Source organism: Gossypium hirsutum, chromosome A03 (genome assembly GCF_007990345.1).
Source record: "Gossypium hirsutum isolate 1008001.06 chromosome A03, Gossypium_hirsutum_v2.1, whole genome shotgun sequence".
Taxonomy (NCBI): Eukaryota; Viridiplantae; Streptophyta; class Magnoliopsida; order Malvales; family Malvaceae; genus Gossypium; species Gossypium hirsutum.
Genome location: NC_053426.1, coordinates 82,041,461 through 82,049,929, shown reverse-complemented (window position 1 = coordinate 82,049,929; position 8,469 = coordinate 82,041,461). Strand labels below are relative to the sequence as shown.

The 8,469-nt window shown below is 31.9% G+C and overlaps 1 long non-coding RNA gene across 7 annotated transcripts; it reads right to left on the bottom strand.

Moving 5' to 3' along the window:
• Positions 1-833: 833 nt before the first annotated feature.
• On the bottom strand, positions 834-4,652 carry LOC121219283 (uncharacterized). 7 transcript variants are annotated; one of them, XR_005915952.1, is made up of 5 exons: positions 4,422-4,652; positions 3,314-3,378; positions 3,041-3,103; positions 2,136-2,212; positions 834-1,173 (listed from the first exon to the last, which is right to left on the bottom strand). It is a non-coding gene; the product is annotated as an uncharacterized lncRNA (long non-coding RNA). The 7 variants fall into 7 exon arrangements; XR_005915954.1 differs by having other exon boundaries at positions 834-1,192; positions 4,422-4,648; XR_005915949.1 differs by having other exon boundaries at positions 834-1,192; positions 3,314-3,375; positions 4,422-4,646.
• Positions 4,653-8,469: the final 3,817 nt, after the last annotated feature.

Here is an 8,469-nt window from a genome sequence, read left to right as displayed (position 1 = left end):
ACATTAGCACGTTGAGAGGCAGTCAAGTTGTTGGCACCATTGCTGGGGAGGCTTCGCCATTAGATTAGTTTTTAATTTTTGTACCTCAGAAAGATAGATAGGAAATTTCACAATCATAATTATACTACAACTAAACAGGTTTTTAGCGGCCTTTTTTGGGCCTATAGCGGCGCTTATAAGCGACGTTAAAACAATTTGCTGCATTTTGATAAGCGCCACAAAAAACAACGCTATAGATAACGCTGTTAAATTTTGCAACGTTTATGTGAAAAAATGACGCTATAGAACATGACCTTTAGCGGCTTTTTTCCCACAAACGCCGCTAAAGAACATGACCTTTAGCGGCGCTTTCCCCATAAATGCCGCTAAAGAACAAGACCTTTAACGTCACTTATCCCAAAAACGCCGCTAAAGAACATGACCTTTAGCGGCTCTTTTTCCAAAACGCCGCTAAAGACCATGACTTTTAGCGGCTCTTTTACAAAAACGCCGCTAGAGAACATGACCTTTAGTAGCGCTCTCTCTACAAACGCCGCTAAAGAACCTAACTTTTAATAACGCTTTTCCAAAAACGCCACTAAAAGTCATGTTCTTTAGCGACGCTTTTCCCAAAAACGCCACTAAAGTCATGAAAAATAAAAAAAATTATAAAATTATAAAAACGCCACAAATCCATTCCCATCCCTTTGCTTGCTTAAGCAAATCCTTTAAAAATGTTATTATTAGTACATATATCACTCCATTCTTTGGTTAGAGAATGCAATAGAAGTGGGATTCCACCAGTTTAGAAATGTATAATTTAATTTAAAGACGTATTAAAATGGAAATTCATGAACAAGAAGATCAATGTTTTCACTATATCTTATGCAGCAAGTCAAATTTGATTACATAAGATTCCTTCAAATTTTTTTTTAAAAAAAATTCAAACTAGTTCATATCAACTTGCTCAAGTTATATGTATGAATTGCAAGATCAACACCTTATTTGGACTTACAATTCTAGGAAAGCATAAAATGCAGTTCCATGAGCATGCATTTAAAGTGGAAAAAAAAATTACTGATTATAGTGACAGTCTAAGCTCCAAATATAGTTCCTATGTGTCGCTTGATTATGAATTTTGACTGCTCGTTCCCAATGAGTTGTTGTGATGTTTCTTGCTCCTTGAATGTGAATCTTGTACGAATGTAAGGAACTAAAACAAGTTAAATTTTAAAACACAATCATCACATGGCACATATACTAAATTTCAGCAACTAAACAATTCAGTTTGCAGTACTTAAAAACTTCAATTTGCAACACTTTAACACTTCAATTTACAGCATTTAAACACTTCAATTTGCAGCACTTTAACATCTCAATTAACAACATTTATACTCCTCAATTACATCGATAAAACATCTCAATTTCCAGCAACTAAACACTTCAATTTGTAGTACTTAAACACTTCAATTTACAACATTTAAGCACTTCAATTTACAGCATTTAAACACTTCAATTTACAACATTTAACACTTAAATTTGTAGCACTTTTACATCTCAATTAACATTATTTATACACCTCAATTACAATGATAAAACATCTCAATTTCTAGCAACTAAACACTTCAATTTGCAGTACTTAAACATTTCAATTTACAACATTTAAGCACTTCAATTTACAGCATTTAAACACTTCAATTTACAACATTTAACACTTCAATTTGCAGCACTTTAACACTTCAATTTGCAGCACTTTAAACACTTCAATTTGCTGCATTTTAACATCTCAATTAACAACATTTATACACCTCAATTACAGCGATAAAACATCTCAATTTCCAGCAACTAAACACTTCAATTTGCAGTACTTAAACACTTCAATTTACAACATTTAAGCACTTCAATTTGCAACATTTAAACACTTCAATTTGCTGCAGTTTAACATCTCAATTAACAAAATTTATAGACTTCAATTTGCATTCCCCAATATAAAGTTGGTAAAATTTCATTAGTTTAAAGCCATGGTCATTGGGAGAAAAATGCGAATCTACTTAGACGTGTCAGTTAGGGCCATAACAATTGCAATTGCTTCTGGTAGCATAATCTTAACTCTAAATTAAAGAATATTAAAAGAGGGTACTATTTTTCAAAATTACCTGAATTTTCTCAGAGTTATAAGCTTTCGAGATTTTGCTATCACAACGGGAAGTTCTCGCTGAATAGCTAAATGTACCTGTTTAAGAAACGTAAATAGTCAATCTCGTGAATCTAAACATTGAAATTATTAACAAATTTGTTGCTGAGTACTGCAATTTTAATTCAGATAATTATACATCTTGATGCATACTCTAAACATATATATTGATGAATGACAATTGTCTATGACAATATCAGCCTTGCAAGTCAACAAGAAAGGTAACAAATAAGTAGTTCCAAAGAAAAAAAAAAGGATTATCGTAGAAAACTTCATGAATGTAAAACTCATCCATGCTACGTATTAGATGAAAGGGCCCGACACAATGGTATTTTTAAGGATAAATAGGCATTAATGCTATTTTAGGGAAGATATATACTTAATTTCGGTTTATACTTAAAATGTTAATCATGCTCTCATTTTGTCTTGAAGCTGTCCACAATAGGAGTTGGTTTCATGCTTATTATAATCAGTATTTCACTTAATTGGGAATTAAATCTACCATGGATTTACTTTTTTATATGCATAGATATTTGTTTACATACATCTAGATACAGACAAGTACTACATGCATAAATAAAGTTTGTATTTATCCATAAATGTATGCTCCAATGGCATATTGTAATGACCAAGTACACTGGCAAAACATGAATTAAAAATGTATCCCAATAGCAAACTAAAAAACATAACCCCAAAGGGTATCTTTTAGCTTTTCAAGAGAATCCAAAACCAAACTAAAAAACATAACCCCAAAGGGTATCTTTTAGGATCTCCATTTCGCATAAAAACCAAACAATTATTAGAGGAAATAAACAAGTTATTTCATGTTAAAATGAAACCCAAAAAAAGAAAAACATGTCTTCTAACCATGAGTGACAGCTCTCATTCCTTTTTTCCAATCCCATGAGACATGTTATAGATCTCTTGTTCCTGAAAAAAAAACAAGCACACAACATAAGCAATAGTTTCATTGATCTTTTTATTCAGCAAACGGGAGGCTTTAAAATTGTTTTAAGATAGTTTTACAATTACAAATGAAACTCATGATTAAAAACAAGGAACTTGCAGCAAGAGCGGCGGGAATGGTGACAGATGTGATCTTATCGTAAGGACCTTTCAAGTAAGTGTGTTTGTGGATACCTTGAAAATATTTCTGATACTCAATAAGCTTTTCCCTATGTCTGAATGGTGCCTCCGACATCCTGCTGTCACAAAGTTAAACATTCATTATACATCAAATAAGAGAATAAGATTTTTCCAAAACTCCCTAAACCTCAACCCAACTTATTCTCATTTCCCAAATTGGCACATTCATGCATAGCATCTATATTCATCTATTTTAACCAATAAAACAATTGAATTTACATTAACAATTAGACATTGATAGTATTGACATCAACAAAATACAAGAAAACATCTTCCTCCTATTTTACAAAAGCTACATTAAACAAGGGCAAACAATACACTATAGCAAGGTTTTCATATGTGCATACATTCTAACTTGAATAAACTTAAAAACCTCTTCGATACTCGGTAACAAACCTCATTGTATCAATGCCCTTTTTCCTAAAGAAATGCAATAAGAACAAACAAAATGGGGATTAATAAACCTAGTTCAAACTCAATTTACAGTCCATTAGGGGGAGAATTTTATGAATATTTGGCTAGAACAAGGATTATTTGGTTTCAATTACTCATAGACTTACAATCTTAAACAATTAATTTACACTATTTTGAACAAAAAGAAAATAAGAAAAGAAGCTAGGCTGATTGCTTTGTTCTTGAATCAATACCTTCACAATCCACAAATACCATAGATCAAATCCAATTCTAATTACCCAAAATCAGGAAAATCATTTCTAGTAAATCAAATCAGCAGATTCAAATATAATAAAACTAAAAAAAATTAATTACTCAAAATTGAATTAAAACATATTTCAATATCGGATTCATAAGAGGAAAAAGAAAAGAATACATGAGAGAAAATGAAGCTTGATTCGTCCTCTTTTTTCTTAGATTAGGAAAAAAAACCTAGAATTTCTAGACAACTTTTGTAATATAATAGATGTTGTATATCAATAAAAAGGGTTTTGTAAATTTTCAGCTGAAATGCGATTCAATGTGTGAGAAATGAAATGATAAAAAAAGAAACAATGAGAAAGATTGAGAGAGAAGAAGGAGAGTCAAAGCTCTCTCCTTGCGAAGACTTCCTCTCTATCTCTCTGCAACCCTCTCCTTGCGAACTCACAAGTAGGTACAATCTGCAAAGAGATGTTGTAAATAATATCAATCGCCAAGGGCTTGCTACATATCCCTTCCGTCGGGTCAAGCAACGCTACCGATTGGCTACAGCAGTTGGGTTGCGATTTTGATTTGGAAAAAAATTAAGGAATTTGGGGAAATTTTAGGTATTTGAGGGAACTTTTTACGGAAAAAATGAGTTGTTTCAGGTATATGGCTGGGATAAAATTGAGTAGAGCAAAATGACGTAGTTTTGTTTAAAACAAAATGACCGTTTGTGGCATTTTCTTCCAAGCACCGCTAAAACACAATTTTTTGCGGCGTTTTTAATAAAGTGCCGCTAATGCCACTAAAAACCCCACTTAGAACGGTGTCGTTTTTAACATAAACGCCGCTATTGCATATCTTTAGCGGCGTTTTTCTCATAAACACCGCTAATGTTTGACTTTGATACAATTTTTATATTGAATTTTTATATCTTTCATATCAATTTTAAATAAATAATTTTTTAAAAATTTACGTGATGTTTAATAGAATTAGATAAAATTTGTAATTTTTATATAATTTTTTATGTAAGAAAACAAAAGCAAAAAAAAATTTCAAAATATGAAAAAAATAACAAAAATAAAAAATTTCAAAATATGAAAAAAAAGTTATAATTTGGTCCTATCCAAAATAGATAGTTACCTATCCATAACAATCTGTTATTTTTTTATTTATTTATCAATTTTTTTAAAATCTAATATTTTAATATATCAAATGGTTTAGATTAAATATTTTTAAAAATAAAAGCATTAATTGATTGTATAAAATTTCATCATTTAACAAATCTCAAGTAAACCTTAAATCCTAAACCATTTAATATATATAAAGTTTATCTATTATCTCTTAAATAATTTAAACTATAATTATAATTTTAATATATTAAATTTAATATTATCTCTTTCAAAATTATATAAGAAATTATTTAATATATAAATTAAAAACACTGATTAATCTAAACCTTAAACCCTAAACCCTAAATCATAAAACATAAACTCTAAACTCCTAACCCCTAACTATTAACCCCTAACCCTAAACCTTCACCCCAACCCTTAAACCATAAGTCATAAACTATAATCCCTAAACCCATAATTCATAAACCTTAAAATAGTAACTCCTAAACCTTAAACCACAAACCATATACTCTAAACTGTAAACCCTAAACTATAATGATAATTAATTCAATATTTTAAAATTAATACTATCTCTTTTACGATTATATAAGAAATTATTTAATATATAAATTTAAAAAATAAGTCATATACCCAAAAAAATTTAAAATTATTTTAAATAATACTATTTTAATTTTTTTCATTTTTAACAAATATTTTTCTATGTTTTTACTTTCAAATTTTTTCTGCGTGTTATTATTTTTTCTAAAGAATTTAAATATTCAATTAAAAATAAATTATATTTTAATTAATATAAATAAACCAATTAAATAAGAAATAGACAGATAAAATGTTTTTATGGCGTTTTTCAAAAAGCGCCGCTAATGCCACTAAAGCTCAACATAAAACGACGGCATTGTGCTTTATTTTTTTGTGGCGTTTTTCAAAAAACGCCGCTAATGGTCGACCTATAGTGGCGTTTTTCAAAAAGCACTGCTAATGCTCGATCTATAGCGACGTTTTTCAAAAAGCGCCACTAATGCCACTAAAGCTCAACATAAAACGACGGCGTGGTGCTTAATTTTTTTGTGGCGTTTTTTAAAAAGCATAGCTAATGCTCGATCTATAGCGGTATTTTTCAAAAAGCGCCGCTAATGCTCGATCCATAGCGGCATTTTTTATGCAAACGCAGCTAAAAATGCCGCTGAAAACCTGTTTTGCTGTAGTGATACAATTTTAATTTTTATTTAATTTTATCTATTTCTTCTAGTAACTTATTTTTCTTATTTTTTGTGGATTACACTATATGACTCGGAGTAGGTTCATCCTTATAGAGCCAACATCAGATCTAGAAAAAATTATTCATCGCAATTGTAGGCAACAACAGTAAGAACTGATGCAAAATAACCTATCAGATGTAGTTGACCCGCCACATATTAACTCGCTTTATGAAGAACTGCCAAAGCCACCTTTGGCAATAGAGCCACCTATGGCTCGAGAAAAATGCACTCTGCGTGATTATGAATAACCCACCAGATGTGCGAGGCTGTATCAAAAAGATGAAAATCAATGCGAATAATTAAGCCAACTATGATTCAGATGATCTAGAATAATCTACAGTTTTGAGGGACAATGATGAAGGATCTTAACCAACACTTAAAAGGGTTTCTTTAACTTTACGATACTTTCAAATTTAATGGGGTCACCAATGGCACTATTCTTCTTTGATTGTTCCCCTACTCGTTGGTTGATAATGCTTTTTCTTGGTTAGATTCGCAGGCTCTAGGTTCAATTACAATATGGGACGAGACTGTGGAAATATTTGTACAAAATTTTCCATATCAGCAAAACTATCCAGTTAAGGAGAGACATTGTAAACTTCAAGCAAATGGAAGAAGAAAATCTATATGAGGATTGGGAACATTTTAAGTTGCTATTGCGAAAATGCCCTCATCATGGTATGCAAGAATGGTTGGAATTTGGCCACCAATACAATTTCTTTAAGTCATTGTACATTTTCGTGCTACTCGGATGCATAGACAAACAACCACTATGGGCCTCAAGCAAAATCTTTTGAATCAACTTGGTATTCTTAGGAATACAAATCCTATCTCGAAACATTAAGCAACCATCAAAACTAATCTAAAAATTTGATTCCTTACTTGATTCACATTGAACTCTTTTGGCTTACAAATCACCGTCACATTGCTAGGCTCAATAAATCTCTTGAAGAAACATTGGTCTAGCTCTTAACTCGGCTAGAATCGAACCATCATCTGCTAAGGCCAACTGGGTGTTCATAGCCCTCAATGCAAACAAGGATTTCCTACTCAAAACATCGGCGACCATGTTCGCCTTTCCCGGGTGATAATCAATCACCAACTTGTAATCCTTTATCAAATCTAACCACCTCTGTTACCGTAAGTTCAAATCATTTTGAGTCAAGTACTTTAGACTTTTTTGATCAGTGAATACTCGACACTTCTTGCCATACAAGTGATGTTTCCAAATCTTTAACGCAAACAAAATGGCAGCTAGCTCTAAATCATGTGTCAAATAATTTTTCTCATGTGGTTTCAATTGCCTCGAGGCATAGGCTATCACTTTGCCTTCTTTCATAGGCATACAACCCAATCTATTTAAGGATGCATCACTATAAACCAAAAGTTCTTTTCCTGGCTCGGGTTGCACCAATACTGGAGCCCCAGTCAATAATTCTTTCAATTTCTCAAAACTCTATTGGCACTTTTCTGACAACTCGAACTTGATATCTTTTGCAACAATTTTGTCATCGGAGAGGCAATCATAGAAAATCCTTTAATGAACCTTCAATAATAGCCGGCTAAGCCCAAAAAGCTTCTAACTTCGGATATATTTCTTGGTGGTTTTCAATCAATAATGGCAGAAATCTTACTCGGATCAACTGAATCCCTTCCCTCGACACAATATGGCCCAAAAATCTGACTTCTCTAAGCCAGAACTCACTTTTGCTAAACTTAGCATACAACTGCTTATCTCTCAAGGTTTGCAAAATAGTTCTCAGATGATCGGCATGTTCAGACTCACCACGAGAATAAATCAGGATATCATTGATAAACACCAGAAAAAATTTATCGAAATGGGGACTGAAAATTTGGTTCATTAAATCCATGAAAACCGCAGGAGCATTCGTCAAACCAGAAGGCATCACTAGAAATTCATAGTGACCATACCTCATTCGAAATGCAGTTTTCGGCATATCCGAGTTCTTAACCCTCAACTGATAATAACCGAACCTAAAGTCTATCTTGGGAAATATTGTGGCTCCCTTCAATTGGTCAAATAAATCATCTATCCTTATTGAGTTGTCGGTAATCAATACATTTCCTCATCGAACCATCTTTCTTTTCACAAATAAAACTG